Raw genomic sequence first — 14,989 nt, 5'->3', positions numbered from 1 at the left:
TTTTTAATAAAGATAATTACAAAAGATGGAAAAATCAGCTCAGAAAGGCCAATTACTTCTTTAATAGATCAGCTTTTTTGACATAATAACACATCAATTTTAAATACTATCACATAAAGCATGGTGGAGAAAAAAATTTTGCTTCATAATTAGAAACTCACACTAAACTTGCCAAGAAAAACAAAAACAAAATCCAAAAAAAAAAGCCATTTTGAAAATAAATACAGTCCATGCCAAAATAGTATAAAATGAAGCCAGAAGTCTTCAAAAAGAAAACTTTTCTTCCCAATATTTTCTCATTGTTTTATGTTTTCTGAAATTGGAGAAACTTTCAAATTCAAGGGTTGCTGAGCTGTTCTGATTTGGCTCCTTTGGTATCTGTTTTTCACCACTATTATCCTTGGATTTATCTTCTTCTTTAACATCTGCTTTTTTGTCCTCTGTTTCCTTCTTGTCTCCCTCAATTCTAGCTTTCTTTGCTCCTTTCTTATGATCAGCCACATTTCTACGGCCTCCTCTCCTTCATCCTCTGAATCTGAGAATTCTTCATCACAAGCTATCCGTTTGTCTGATGCTCAAATAGAAATTCTCTTGTCTGGATCCTCTCCATCTTCATCTCCACTGTCTTCATGAACAGCATCTTCTGGAATAGCTTGCATTTGGACACCAGGTGCATGAGGTAACATGCGTAAATTTTCAAATAAACGCTGTTTTATTTTTTCCATATATTCTGGAGTGTTCTGGTTTGTCATATTTGAAGGACTAATATGCAGTTTGAAGTCTGGTCCAAAATACTCAAAGTAATCATTATATGGCAATTCATTGGGAATCTCACAGTAAAGGGCCACTGCAGTCTCATATGTCCAACAACGAGCAACGTTCCGGATTGTGTATCCACCTCCCCCAAGCATCAGTAATGGTAAATTAAGAGATTTTTACAACTTCTACACATTTAGCATGACCTTTGACTGTTAGATTGAAGCAACCAAGTCTGTCACCAGATAGTGAGTCTGCACCACACTGTAACACCACAGCACTAGGTTGATACATCTCCATCACCTTTGAGATAATAGGCTTAAATATCTGACCATATGACTCATCATCTATACCATCTCTCACTGGAAAATTGACAGCATAGTACTTGCCTTTTCCTGCACCTATATCCCTCAAGTCTCCTGTTCCCGGAAAGTATTCCCCATATTTATGGAATGATACAGTCATTACACGATCTGTTGTATAAAAAGCTTCTTCAACACCATCACCATGATGGATATCAATATCAATATATGAGACTCTCTGATGATATTTTAGTAACTCAAGGATGGCAAGCACAATATAATTAACATAACAGAATGCTGATGCTTCTGATTTCTTAGCATGATGTAATCCTCCAGCCCAGTTAACAGCCATATCAGTTTGCTGTCGGTTTGACTTCACAGCCTCAGCAACTGAGCTACCAGTCGAGAGCTGACAAAACTCAAAGAGTCCATCAAACACTGGACAATCTTCTCCAACATTAAATCTCTGCATCTGCTTACTATACTCAGACATGTTATCTGGTCTTATTGAACGTAGAAATTTGATGTACTCATCACTGTGGTATTTTGTCATTTCTTCAGCAGTGGCTTTATGGGGCCTGTATATTTCCATTTTTCTATATAAGCCATAATTTAGCAGCAAGTTATGTGTCATGCGGATTCTATGAGGTTTCATAGGATGGCCCTGTCCATAGTAATAATTTCCAATATCACCATCGTAGTAGTAGCACACTTTCTTTTTGCCGCCTTCCTGACTGTACGCCATGGGCTCCTCCTCCTGCTGCTGCTGCCGCCTCCGCTCGGCTCCGCGGGAGTGAAAGGGCTGGGGCTCCGGTAGGGGCGGCTGTCTCGCCGGAAATGGCAGGCCCGTGGGAGGAGAGGAGGGGGCGTTGGGAAGACTCGGTCCGGCCAGGAAAGCTAGCGAGCTTTGATCAAACCAGATGAACCCGTGCTCAAGCTGGTGACCTCGGGGTCTCCAACCCGGGTCCTCCGCATCTCAATCCGAGACTACCTACTGCGCCACTGCCTGGTCAGGCAATGATTTTGTTTTTAAAGTTAAAGTGTACATTCAAGTGAGATAGATCATTGCAGATGCTGTTTCCTGTCATTTGGTTAAAGTAATTATGAAATAGCCTTTAAATGAAACCCGGCCCACAAAAATGATGAACGTAGGTATTTCTTGGACATATGAGACTGCAGTGGCCCTTGACTGTGAGATTCCCAATGAATTGCCATATAATGATTAGTTTGAGTATTTTGAACCAGACTTCAAACTGCATATTAGTCCTTCAAATATGACAAACCAGAACACTCCAGAATATATGGAAAAAATAAAACAGTGTTCACAAAACATAAGTAAAAAACTATGTTACAGGAAAGTATCATATCTGTACATGTTTATATGTTTTCAGAAGGTAGTCTGGTATGCTTATATTGTCTACGGTGGTTGCCAATGGATGAAGAATTATGGGTGGGTTTGATTTCTGTATTTTCTCCTCCCTCCTTTTTTAACTTTTTTTTTTTTTTTTTTTTTTATTATAGAAAGATTGAGAGAGAGAGAGAGAGAGAGAGAGAGGAGCAGGAAGCTTCAACTCCCATATGTGCCTTGACCAGGCAAGCCCAGGGTTTTGAACTGGCAACCTCAGTGTTTCCAGGTCGACGCTTTATCCACTGTGCCACCACAGGTCAGGCCTGGTGAGCTTTTTGCTCAGGCCAGATGAGCCCGCGCCCAAGCTGGGGACCTCGGGGTCTTGAACCTGGGCCCTTCTTTTTTTTTTTTTTTTTTTTTTAGAGAGAGAGAGGAGTGAGAGAGAGAGACAGAGAGAGAGAGAGAAGGGGGAGGAGCAGGAAGCATCAACTCCCATATGTGCCTTGACCAGGCAAGCCCAAGGTTTCGAACCGGCGACCTCAGTGTTCCAGGTCGACGCTTTATCCCACTGCGCCACCGCAGGTCAGGCCCTTTTTTTAACTTTTAAGTATGTATATTTTCTCTTTCCCCCCCCTCACTTAAATTGCATTAATTCTGGCCTGACCTGGGGTAGCGCCGTGGATAAAGTGTTGAGCTAGAACACTGAAGTCACCAGTTCAAAGCCCTGGGCTTGCCTGATCAGGGCACATATGAAAATGGATGCTTCCTGCTCCTCCCCCCTTCTCTCTCTCTCTTTCTCTAAAATGAATAAATAAAAATTTTTTAATTGTATTAATTCTATTCTAAAGAATAAAATAAAACACATCTGAGCTGGTTAAATTGGTGCATTCAGTTTGTGAAAATTCCGAGGTGCAAACATTTCGCACTTTTTCATGTACATTAATCTTCAGTAACATATTATTTCCCGATTTCAACAAATGTACACAATCATAAAGAACATTTTAAAACCAATACAAGTTTTTTAAATTGAGACGAGCATAAAATTAACCATTTTTTAAGGGGACAATTCAGTGGTGTTTAGCAAATTTACAGTGTTGTGTGACCACCACCTCTGTCTAGTTCCAAAACATGTTCATCACCCAAATGGGAACCCTAAGCCCACTGAGCAGTCACTCTTCATTTTCCCCACCCCCACCCCTGGCCACCACCAATCTGCATTCTGTCTCTATGGATGTACCTATCCTGGATTTTTTTTCTTGTGTGTGTGTGTGTGTGTGTGTGTGTGTGTATGAGAGAGAGAGAGACAGAGACAGAGAAAGACAGATAGGGACAGGCAGGCAGGAAGGGAGAGAGATGACAAGCATCAATTCTCTTTTGCGACACCTTAGTTGTTCATTGATTACTTTCTCATATGTGCCTTGATGAGGTGGGGGTCTACAGCAGAGCAAGTGACCCCTCGCTCGAGCCAGTGACCTTGGGCTCAAGCCAGCAACATTGGGCTTCAAGCCAGCAACCTTTTGGGCTCAAGCCAGCAACCATGGGGTCATGTCTATGATCTCCACTCAAGCTGGTGACCTTGGGGTTTTGAACCTGGGTCCTCTGCATCCTAGTCTGACACTCTACCCACTGTGCCACCGCTTGGTCAGGCTGGATATTTTATATAAATAGAATTTAAAACAACAAAATATTTTTGTTTTTGACAGAGAGAGAGTCAGAGAGAGAGAGAGATAGGGACACACAGGAAGGGAGAGAGATGAAAAGCATCAATTCTTTGTTTCAGCACCTTAGTTCATTAATTGCTTTTTCATATGTACCTTGATGGGGGGGACTACAGCAGAGCAAGTGACCCCTCGCTCGAGCCAGTGACCTTGGGCTGAGGGTCTCCCGAGGCAGTGGTATATACACACCAGAAAAATAGGATGAATTGGGCCCTGGCTGCATGGCTCAGTGGGAGAAGTGCAGTTCTAGCGCACTTAGGTTGCAGGTTCGATTTCTCAGTCAGGGCATGCAATTGATGATTACACAACTAAATGGAACAGCTAAGTAAAACAGTGAGCTGATGCTTCTCTCTCTCTCTCTCTCTCTCTCTCTCTCTCTTCTCTCTCTCTTCCCAAATCAATGGGGAATTTTTTTTAATTAGACAAGGAATAAAGAGGAATGAATCTCAATGTCACGACTTATTAGTATGACCACTTCGCTTCCCTGAGCACCAGATTCCTGGGGCACAATAATAACACCTACCTACCAGGGTTGTGCTCAATGCAAAGCAATGGACACAGGCACTCCTATCCCTGTGGGCAGCAGAGACTCTGTTCCTACAGCTCTCCCTAACACTGTATTCAAAATTGGGAAGGGAGGCTCAGAGAGGTTAAGCAATATACAGAGTGTCCTTGGGTTACAACAGTCTTGACATATGACATTTCAAGTTTATGACACTCTCATAAAAACTAAAAAAAAATAGGCCCTGGCCGGTTGGCTCAGCGGTAGAGCGTCGGCCTAGCGTGCAGAGGACCCGGGTTCGATTCCCGGCCAGGGCACATAGGAGAAGCGCCCATTTGCTTCTCCACCCCTCCGCCGCACCTTCCTCTCTGTCTCTCTCTTCCCCTCCCGCAGCCAAGGCTCCATTGGAGCAAAGATGGCCTGGGTGCTGGGGATGGCTCTGTGGCCTTTGCCCCAGGCGCTAGAGTGGCTCTGGTCGCAACATGACGACACCCAGGAGGGTCGCAACATGGCGACGCCCAGGATGGGCAGAGCATCGCCCCCTGGTGGGCAGAGCGTCGCCCCTGGTGGGCGTGCCGGGTGGATCCCGGTCGGGCGCATGCGGGAGTCTGACTGTCTCTCCCTGTTTCCAGCTTCAGAAAAATGCAAAAAAAAAAAAAAAAAAAAAACTAAACTAAAAAAAAATAGAGACATGAGTGTTTTGGCTTACGCCGAGTGTCGTACTTACCAACTATGTGGGAGAACTAGTTTGGTTAGAAAAAGCCATCAATCTTCCAGACTAGCCAGGAATAATTCTTTAAGAAGGTAGAGAGGCCTGAAACAGATCCTGTACCCTCTACATCAGCTGCTTCTCAAGATGAAACACCTGTAGTACAAGGAGAATCATCTCCAGCATCTCCTGCATGTTCCTTAGGCAATCCTGATTCCCCTGACCCAGTATCCCCAGCACCTTCTGCAGGTTCTCCTGCCTCTCCAGCTTCCTCCTCCCCATAGGTCACTCTCTCCTGCCTTGCAATGCCCCTTCCAGTGTGCGAGCCAATCACAGGAATAAAAGGTAAGGGATTCTTTATTACACTCATTTGTTGTCATTTTTTCTGTTACTACAGTGCAGTGTACAGTACAGCGTGTTTATGTCTTTTTCCTTTTTCTGTGGCTTAGTTCTGTTTTTATGCTCTAGATCAGTGGTCCCCAACCTTTTTTGGGCCACAGACCGGTTTAATGTCAGAAAATATTTTCATGGACCGGCCTTTAGGGTGGGACGAATAAATGTATCATGTGACCAAGACAAGCATCAAGAGTGAGTCTTAGATGTAACAGAGGGAATCTGGTCATTTTTTAAAAAATAACACATCGTTCAGACTTAAATATAAATAAAATGGAAATAATGTAAGTTATTTATTCTTTCTCTGTGGACCGATACCAAATGGCCCATGGACTGGTACCGGTCCGCAGCCCGGGGGTTGGGGACCACTGCTCTAGATTATGATTTTACAACTGTGTTAGGATAGGTAAGTGACTTGGACTAGGGTGTGTTTCAACTTACACCAAAATTCAGGTTATATCACTGTGGTAGGAACAAAACTGTGTTGTAACCCACCCCCACCCCCGATTTGAAGGTATCACAGCAAATCAAAGGCCAGAGCTAATTCCCCTGTTGCCCTGGGAAGAAGAAAAGTCAATGCTCCGACGTAAAGGGTGGGAGATGTTGGAAGGCTTGGATGGTGAGGACACAGGTTCGTTCTGGAAGGGATCAATGATTGATCTTGAGTAACTTCATCCTCGGCTTATGCAAGTGATAACGGTAATGACGTCATGGTAGTTTGGCCCAAGAGGAAAGATGAAACCCCTTTGATGTGCTGTGAGCCCTGATGTGACAGCAGCTGCTCAGTCTCCACGGCCACTGCCTGTCCCCAATCATGGGGGCTTCCTGCCCCCTAAACTCAGGCAACCAGAGAGAGAGGAGCAGCTCCTACTGGCTCCAAAGAGCCTACTGTTAATCCTTCAGGAAGTTTGAGAACCAATTTATTTTTTAAATACCCAGCATTACTTAAGATTAAATTCTATTAAAGAATAAATTAAAAAGAAACAGAAAAATCAATAATAGAATCTTATAAGTAAATAAACATCATTAAAAACAAAGGAATATGCCTGACCAGGTGGTGGCACAGTGGATAGAGCATCGGACTGGGATGCGGAAGGACCCAGGTTCGAGACCCCGAGGTCGCCAGCTTGAGCACGGGCTCATCTGGCTTGAGCAAAGAGCTCACCAGCTTGGACCCAAGGTCGCTGGCTCCAGCAGGGGGTTACTTGGTCTGCTGAAGGCCCGTGGTCAAGGCACATGTGAGAAAGCAATCAATGAACAACTAAGTCGCAACGCGCAACAAGAGACTGATGATTGATGCTTCTCATCTCTCTCTGTTCTTGTCTGTCTGTCCTTGTCTATCTCTGCCTCTGTAAAAAAAAAAAAAAAAAAAAAAAAATTAACAAAAAAAAACCCCAAAGGAATAGCGGCCCTGGCCGGTTGGCTCAGCGGTAGAGCATCGGCCTGGCGTGCGGGGGACCTGGGTTCAATTCCTGGCCAGGGCACATAGGAGAAGTGCTCATTTGCTTCTCCACCCCCCCCCCTTCCTCTCTGTCTCTCTCTTCCCCTCCCGCAGCCAAGGCTCCATTGGAGCAAAGATGGCCCGGGCGCTGGGGATGGCTCCTTGGCCTCTGCCCCAGGCGCTAGAGTGGCTATGGTCGCAGCAGAGCGACGCCCCAGAGGGGCAGAGCATCGCCCCCTGGTGGGCAGAGCGTCACCCCTGGTGGGCGAGCCGGGTGGATCCCGGTCGGGCGCATGCGGGAGTGTGTCTGACTGTCTCTCCCCGTTTCCAGCTTCAGAAAAATACAAAAAACATAAAACAAACAAACAAAAAAAACACAAAGGAATAGCCTGACCAGGCGGTGGTGCAGTGAATAGAGTGTTGGGACTGGGATGCAGAGGACCCAGGTTTGAGACCCCGAGGTCACCAGCTTGAGCGCAGGCTCATCTGGTTTGAGCAAAGCTCACCAGCTTGGACCCAAGGTCGTTGGCTCGAGAAAAGGGTTAATCCAATGTTTCCCAATGTGGGGCCCATGCCCCACAGGGGGGCAATTCGATAGTTAAGGGGGGCAATTTGAAAATGGACTCAACACGATTTTAACTCTTTCGCCCCAGGCCATTTAAATGCAATGCTAGATATCGGTGCCAAATTTAACAAAAAATGCAATTCTTAAATAATTGTGGTAAATAATTATTAAGTATAATTTCGTTTGACGAGACCAAAATATCAACTGGGTGATTGGCGTCGTCAAGTAAACTTCGTCCTGGGTTCACCGCGGAGCGTGCCGTCTGCTGCGGGGGAACCCCGGACGTTTTAAAAACTCGCTAAACAACGCAGTTATTCTCACCTAATTAGCCCATCGCAACTTCTGTAGTGTTTCACATCATTCAGTTGGTGTTAATTTGAAATAAGTGTCAGTCAAAACTGTTGTAAAAGCTCATTGATTTAATAAATATACATATATATATTGCATAGATATTATATAATTGGTAAGTATTTGATTTTATTTTTATCAATATTAAACTCTTTATTAAGTACTTCTTGCATCAGGGCTAGAAAGCACTAATATTTTATAAATATTACTGGGGCTATAATAGTGCATGCATGACAATTTTAATTTTAGAAGCATAACTTTCCAGAAAATTTTGTCAAGTGGAAAAAATATAGATACCTTTTGATTTGCAGTGGTAGTGTAGTAAATGTGTTATATACATTTAAATAAATATGAATTTTTAGTATACGTTTACTCTATGTCACATCGAATATATTTTAACACATATTTTAATATTAGTTTTTAATTGATCTTATTTTTATTATAGCCCATAGTAAAATGAGTGGTGCAAGCAAGAAAAAAACTCGTCAATATTCAGAGGAATATTTAAAATTTGGGTTCATACCCGCTGTTCACGATGAGCGGATTCCTTTTTGTCTTTTATGCCAGCAATGCTTGACCAACGAATCAATGAAACGAGGTCGTCTTGAGGCGCATTTGAAGGCAAAACATAGTGCTCATATTAATTCAGATTTGAGTTACTTTAAAACTTTAAAGAAAAATTTTGAAAAAAGAACAACATTAAAGTCTATTTACTGCTCATACTTCAACTAATAATCGTGTTCTTGAGGCTAGTTATCAAATTTCTTTATTCATTGCTAAAACTGGAGAAAATCACACTATAGGAGAGAATTTAATAAAACCGTCAATATTAGCATTTCTTAAAATGGTTCTTGAAAAAGATGACAAAGATGTAAAAGCTATGCCACTCAGTAACAATTCTGTTAGCAGAAGAATAGATGAAATGAGTGAGGATATTGAAAAACAACTTATTGAAAAGCTGAAAACAAGAAAAATTCTCCTTGCAAATGGATGAATCAACTTTGAGAGACAGTGAGGCAGTATTGATAACTTACGTAAGATATATTGATAAAGGACATTTTGCTGAAGAAATGTTGTTCTGTAAAAGATTAGAAAGCACCACTACCTCCAAAGATATATATAATAAGCTAAAAAACTACTTAGATGTCAATGATATACCAATGAAAAATATAACATCTTGTGCTGCAGATGGTGCTCCCAATATGATGGGCAAGAAAAATGGCTGCTTAAAATTGATGAAAGATGCAAATCCAGAAATGATTCTTGTGCATTGTGTTATTCATAGGGAAAACTTGGTAGCTAAAAACATCTCGCCTGTTCTGAATGAAGTATTACATACAGTAATAAAGTGTGTTAATGCTATTAAAGCTAGTGGCAAATGTGAGCGTCTTTTCAAGCTATTTTGTGAAGAACAAAATGAAGACCATGTGAGACTTTTACTTCATACTGAAGTAAGATGGCTATCTAAAGGAAACTGTTTGAAAAGATTTATGGAACTGTTTGATACTCTTAGTGATTTTTTAAGCGACAAACCTGAAATGAAATATCTGTTAACAATAGATGGTAAAGCATTTGTGAGTTATTTAGCTGATATCTTTGAAAAACTAAATATATTAAATAAGCAACTTCAAGGAACAAATAAAACTCTTGTCGATGCAAAAGCAAAGATATTTGGTTTCATTACCAATATTAAGTTATGTCAGAAACATATTAACAACAAAAACTTTAAACAGTTTCATTGGCTCCAAAAATGTGAAGTAACTGATACCGCTTTACTTGTTATTGTCAATCATTTGAATATTCTATCGGCTGATTTAAAAGAAAGATTTTCTGATTTAAAACAAATTGATTTCACAACATGGATGATGCAGCCAATGTTAGTGGATTTGTCTGATATATCAAATATGCAGTATCAAGAAGAACTCACAGAATTGCAAAATGATGAGTCAGTTAAAGTTTTATTTAATATCAAAGGAGCGATGGCATAGCTTTGTGAGGAAACAGAAATCAAATACCCAAATTCAACCAAATGTGCAAGAAAACTATTGCTACCATTTCCATCTTCATTTTTCGCTGAATGTGGATTTAGTGCTGTAAATGATTTACTGGTAAAAAAAAAGAAATCGGCTGGATATAACACAATGTGGAGACTTGAGACTAAAGCTAACCAAATTGGAACCTAATATAAAATCTCTGTGCAGCAAGCATCAAACTAAATTAAAATAATAAATTAATATAGAAAAATCTGTATTAAAATTATTTGGAATTTAAATTTCTGTTTTTCATTATATGTTTTAAAATTTTACTTACTGTGTTTTGTTAACAATTTCATAGTGATTTCTTCCTAGAACCTATCATTTATGTTTATTAAGTGAACAAATCAATTTTTTAATGTTAAAAATTATGTATGTTACATGGGGGGACATAAAAATTTTAGAAAGGTTAAGGTGGGGCATGGCACAAAAAAGGTTGGGAAACACTGGGTTAATCGGTCTGCTGTAGCCCCACGGTCAAGGCACATATGAGAAAGCAATCAATGAACAACTAAGGTGTCGCAATGAAAAACTGATGATTGATGCTTCTCATCTCTCTCCGTTCCTGTCTGACTGTCCCTATCTATCCCTCTCTCTGACTCTCTCTCTCTCTGTTTCTGTAATAAAAAAAAAAAAAAGGAATAGCCTGGCTGTGGTAGCACAGTAGATAGACCATTGACCTGGAACGCTGAGGTTGCTGGTTTGAAACCCGGGGTTTGCCCAGTCAGGGCACATAAGACAAGCAAGCAATGAACAGCTAAAGTGAACTGACTATGAGTTGCTACTTCTCGCTCCCGCCCTCACTTCCTCTCTCTGTAAAATCAGTAAACAAAATATTTTCAATAAATAAAAAAATAAAAACAAAAGAATAAATGCTCAAATCGCATCCCTTCCTAATTATTTTACCACATTTTAGTATTATCTACATTTTTGTGCATTATGTCAGTGTTGCACATTCCTACTTCTCAACCCCTAGATCAGTGACCTCATGTTGGTAGCATGCACTTGGCAATAAGGGAGTATTTACACCATAGAATTCAAATGCTACAAGCCAAGACTTCATTTAGTATTTTGTTGTTTGTCTAGGCAGGGGTGGACAAGCTATTGGCCTTTGGTCCAAATCTGGATGGCTATCTCTTTTTTCTTGGTGCCTGTTTTTGTAAGTAAAGTTTATGGGCACATAGACACACCTATTTATTTGCAGACATTCTCCTTTTTGTATTGGCCAGGTTTGAGTAGTGTAAATGCCAGAAACCCAACTCAAACTAGCTTAAGCAGAAGAGGGCGCATTGTGGCGGACCCAGGAGCGGGGCTGGAACAAGAGGCTCAGACGTCAGGCAACAGCATGTCTCGGTTGCTTCTCCCTGCTTTCTTTCGATTCCCCCACCGAGGTGGACTTGGCCGGCACAGCGCCGCTCCATCAGTTCAGCGAACCCCGAGCTCAGAGAGAGGCTCTTCTCAAGCAGAAGTCCCAGGGCAAACCCACACTGGCCGGCTTGGGTCAGGTGCCCACCCTTGACCCAATTACAGGGATTCTCATTGGCCAGTCCTGGCTCACGGGCTCCAACCACACGGACAGAGAAGGGGAAGGGGTGGTTCCCTAAAGGAAAAGTAAGGTGCTGTTAGATACGGTAGGAATAGATGCTGGAGACGCAAAAACAACAAACATCCTGAACACTCCTCAGTGCCCCCAGAGCCAAGCACAGAGGACGTCCTTCGGACCACGTGGATCCAGGGCACCCTGCTGGCAGGGTGCCCTCAGACAGAGCCTGGGAGTGGCCCACAATCACAGACCCCAGAGCCCAGGGATCCCATATCCGGTGCCATTGACCCTCAGGCTATTATGAATGATGCCTGTTGATACAACTGCCTCCCACCCCAAAGCTCAAGCACATGGGCTCTGTGCCCCGAGAGATAAAGTTCAACTTCACCCAGCTGGCCCTGCCCTGTGGCGTGAGCCCTGATAACGGATGGGCACCCAGATCAGCGCTCACCCCTTTAGGTCTGCAGCTAATATCTTAGCTCTTGGTTGGAGGGCTGTAGGGCCTGGCAGAAGACAGGGAAGTTACTTATAGGCTCTGAACCCTCATTAGTTCTATTTGGGGTGAGTCTGCAGTTACAGATGGTAGGAAGCAGAGCCCAAGGTTGTTTGACTGTTTTTAGGTTCAGCTTTCAAATGGAACTAAAGTCTCTCGATTTCTTTATTATCCTCGAATATAATAACGACTCACAAATAGTCCACTGGGCCACTCTAGTCCAAGCACAGTGGCTACAGACAGCTGGGTTTCATGCTCAGCTCTCTTTCCTGTGTTGACCTTGATCAGAGAAGCTTTTAAAGTCCTGATACCGTTGCAACTCTGCTATAAAACCCTCCATCAATGAACAACTAAAATGCTACAACTACAAGTTGATGCATTTCATCTCTCTCCCTTCTAGTCTCTCCCTCTCTCTTTCACACAAAAAAAGGAAAAACATATTTCATAATCCAGAGTAACCCATAATTTCACCACCCAAAGATAAATAACCACTGCTATAGTATATTTCATTTGTTTTTTTATTTGCATATTTCTGTTTTATTTGCATATATCTATATTCTATTATATGTGTGGTTTCATATCCTAATTGAGAATTTCCACCCTAAATGAAGTCTCTTAATGCATTCTTTTTAAATAACTGCATATATTCCAGCATATGCATATATTTTGATTTATTTAATCATTCCTCAATTAAGATACTTTTTAAGCCACATATTTTGAAAATGCATAATAAAAATACATAACAAACAATAATGCCATCTAAATGTTAACTGTTAGGTCTCCAAAGGAGGGACGCATAAGGCCTGATGAGTTTTATAAGAATTTTTTTTTTTTGTAACAGAGAGAGAGGGACAGATAGAGACAGACAGACAGGTAAGAAGGGAGATGAGAAGCATCAGTTCTTTGTCGCGACACCTTTGTTGTTCATTGATTGCTTTCTCATATGTGCCTTGACTGGGGGGCTACAGCAGAGCGAGTGACCCCTTGCTCAAGCCAGTGACCTTGGGCTCAAGCCAGCAGCCTTGAGCTTCAAACTAGTGACCTTTGGGCTCAAGCCAGCGGCCATGGGGTCATGTCTATGATCCCACACTCAAGCCAGCCAACCTGCGCTCAAGCCTGCGACCTTGGGGTTTCAAACCTGGATCCTCTGCATCCCAGTCCTACACTCTATCCACTGTGCCACCACCTGGTCAGGCGAGTTTTTATTTATGGCCCTGGCGGGTTGGCTCAGTGATAGAGTGTGGGCCCAGCTTGCAGATGCTCAGGTTCGATTCCCAGTCAAGGCACATAGGAAAAGCACCCATCTGCTTCTCCCCCTCCCCACTTATCTGTCTCCCTTTCTCTCTCTCTCTCTCTCTCTCTCCCCCCCCTCCCCACTTATCTGTCTCCTTTTCTCTCTCTCCCCCTCCCACAGCCATGGCTCAATTGAAGCGAGTTGGCCCCGGGCACTGAGGATGGCTCCATGGCTTCCACATTGGCACTAAAAATGGTTGCAAGGGAGCAAGTGCCCCAGATGGGCAGAGCATCGCCAAGGGGCTTGCCAGGTGGATCCTGGTCAGGGCACATGCAGGAGTCTGTCTCTCTTCCTCCCCTCCTCTCACTGAATTAAAGGAACAAAAAAAAAAAAAAAGAGAAATTTATTTATGCATCTGCAAACAAATGGGCTGAGACCCTCCTGGTGTCAGCCCCGAGGGTCTGGGAATTTAAGCCTTTACAGGGTTGCAAGGCTTAGTTAATTAGCTAGGAAGTTAGTACTGGCGTGAAATTTGGGGGTGGGGTGAAAGGATGTGCTCAAGCCGGAGGTTGGGTGAGGGTCTCAGGAGAAGTCAGGTTCGCTCCAGTGGAGAGTTACGGGAACCACCCCAACACCAGATGACTTTAAGTTTAGCCTTGCTTAGTAGAGGTTTTTTGGTAAGGACCCCTGCACCCGAACCTAACATTAACATTTTTTTTCCCCCTTCGGAGAGATGAGAAGCATCAATCATTAGTTCTTCGTTGCACGTTGTGACACTCTAGCTGTTCATTGCTTGCCTTCTCATATGTGCCCTGCCCGCGGGCCTTCAGCAGACCGAGCAACCCCCCGCTTGAGCCAGCGACCCTGGGTCCAAGCTTGTGAGCCCTGCTCAAACCAGATGAGCTCGCGCTCAAGCTGGCGACCTCGGGGTCTCGAACCTGGGTCCTCTGCATCCCAGTCCGACATTCTATCCACTGCGCCACCGCCTAGTCAGGCGCATTAACATTTGATGAAACTAGATGGTGAGTCTATGGGTGTTCTTTGTACTATTGTTTAAATTTTCACTATTTGAAATATTGCATAATTAAATATCTTTTTTAAAACTATTGAGACTTAGGTGTGGGGGTGCTGGGGAGAGCCCTGGCCTTCCTCTTTCCTGCTCCCAGAATCATCAACTTCACACCTCCACCCTCCCTACCCCCCAGAGATACTGCGAACTTGGGCCAGGGGCAGGGCCATAGCTTCTTTCCCCAAACTCAGACTGTGGCAATACCAAGCCCCCCATTCTCCATCAGCACCCACCAAACCCCAAAGAAACAGAATTCATTATAATTAACAGAGACCTTACTGTGCACCAAGTTCTGTGGCAAAGACATGCTTTATTGCATCTAGTCCCTACCACACTCCTATCACTCTCCCTTTACAGATGGGGAGACGGGGGCTCAGAGGGGTTTGGTGACTTTCCCCAGCTACACAGGATGTAGCAGCACCAGGAGTCAGACCCCACATCCGTGCCTCTACCTCATGTAGAATACAATGAAATGCAACCCTTGAACCCAAGTAGGAACCATACACCTGCTGTGCAAACGGGGCTTCCAGACCAG

At 43.2% G+C, this 14,989-nt stretch overlaps 1 pseudogene; it reads right to left on the bottom strand.

Moving 5' to 3' along the window:
* LOC136325770 (histone deacetylase 2 pseudogene) lies at window positions 1-1,843 on the bottom strand (annotated as a pseudogene).
* Between the last annotated feature and the right edge of the window lie 13,146 nt (window positions 1,844-14,989).

Source organism: Saccopteryx bilineata, chromosome 2 (genome assembly GCF_036850765.1).
Source record: "Saccopteryx bilineata isolate mSacBil1 chromosome 2, mSacBil1_pri_phased_curated, whole genome shotgun sequence".
Taxonomy (NCBI): Eukaryota; Metazoa; Chordata; class Mammalia; order Chiroptera; family Emballonuridae; genus Saccopteryx; species Saccopteryx bilineata.
This window is presented reverse-complemented; position numbering and strand designations above follow the sequence as displayed.